The following is a 1,633-nucleotide window of genomic DNA, read 5'->3' as shown; positions in this document are numbered from 1 at the left end:
CTGTGTCCTTTCTTTGCTTGGGCCCCATAAAGAGCTCTCAGAGCAGTTTGGCTAAACTTTGTTTGTGGGGGAAACTGGGTAAGAAAAAGTTTTTATGGGATGTGTGTGTATGTGTACATAGACATAGACATACATATGTGTGGATATATAAAGTGTGTACACATACTTTTTCTTAGAATACAAAAGGTAATGTATATATTATTACCATATATATATGGCATTGGAAAAAGAAAATTTTAATCCTGTAAATCCTGGTGTAAGCTTGTGAGGACAGCAAAGGCCAGAGCTTCTTGTTAGAAGCCCAGAGAATAGAAAGGGGAGGGAGGGAGGAGGATGAGGTAACTCAGGGTCCTGAGCTTCGGGGGTTCCCTCTCCTTAGAAGTGGCTCAGCTTCCTGCATCTTAGACATGATGAGGGAGCCAAAGATTATTGGAAATATTGACAATAAATTAGAGGGGGAAAGGCAGCTCGGAGAAATGGTTTTATAGAAGATTTGTTTTTAAGTCTCAAGTGACAAGTTCATAGTGCTTTCAGCTGCAGTGAGAGTTGACACTATATCTCATCTCTTAGTCTTTACTCTTGTTAAAAGTTCCAGTCATTTTCTTGTCCCTTTCTTACTGGTTTTACATGATCACAACAGATGAGTCTGGTGCAAAGTAGATGCTCTACAGCTATGTGTCAAATAAAAGAATTGAGACTGGGTGCACTGTGGATGGGGAGGACCCTGCCTAGCAGAGGAAGCCTGGGAATTTGCTCTCCAATCCAACTTGGAAAAACCCTAGGGACCTAGTGGCCTGGGCACAGTCTATTCACAGCAAGAACCGTGGTTCAGATTTTGGGGGAGGCAGCATTGCATAATGCTGCCTTAGAGATCAAATTGAGAATCTGATCTTTATGTAATTGAGAATTCTGGAAACAGTCTACAGATCTGATTGTAGCAGGACTACTTAATAAAGAAATTCTAAAAGAAAAAAAACCACTTTGTTTGAAGCAAAACAATCTGTAGATCTTTAGATTTGGGTCCACTAATCTAAGTCCCGCCCAAGCAACAAATTAGAGTCTCCTAAAGAGATATATGAACTCTTTTCAAATTATAAAATGTATTAGTGCAGTTGTGCCCTGTATTTTGGTCCATGTTGGCCAACCAAGAGTAGCTTGAAGAATCTGAAGGAGCAAGAGAGAATAGTAACCAAAGAACAGGGAGAATGTCTATAAGGAAGATTAAGGGAAATCTAGGTATTTTAGTTTAGATCAAGAAAAGATAATAGCAGCCTAACTCAGAACTTCAAGTGTGTAGTTCAAGATTTTAGGCCACCTCATAATTTTTTATGTCTGGGTCATTCTGAATGTGATAAAGACTTAAAGCATGAGAATTAGACATATGTCTATTTTCTTAGATATCTTCAAGAAGAAAAAACATAACCTCCTTTCTAATTATGATTCTAAAATTCTTTATAGGCCAGTAGCAATACAAGAAGTTCCAGGTTTACAGATGTTTTATTCCAAAATGTTAATTGTAAATTGGTGGTGGTTTGGAACTGAAAATGTTGCCTCACTTCTCAAACTGTAATATACTGTGCTTAGATTTAGAAGGCAGCCCACAAGGAGGAAGGAAGGGAGGGAAGAAGGGAAG

The 1,633-nt window shown here is 38.6% G+C and overlaps 1 protein-coding gene across 2 annotated transcripts in view; it reads left to right on the top strand.

Annotated features, from left to right (window-relative positions):
* Positions 1–1,633, top strand: part of LOC105295323 (paralemmin-2) — a 318,042-nt gene that overhangs the window by 77,388 nt on the left and 239,021 nt on the right. The gene's annotated exons all lie outside the window — the stretch shown is intronic.

The sequence above is a fragment of the Pteropus vampyrus genome, unplaced genomic scaffold, assembly GCF_000151845.1.
Source record: "Pteropus vampyrus isolate Shadow unplaced genomic scaffold, Pvam_2.0 Scaffold103, whole genome shotgun sequence".
NCBI classification, from domain to species: Eukaryota; Metazoa; Chordata; class Mammalia; order Chiroptera; family Pteropodidae; genus Pteropus; species Pteropus vampyrus.
This window is presented reverse-complemented; position numbering and strand designations above follow the sequence as displayed.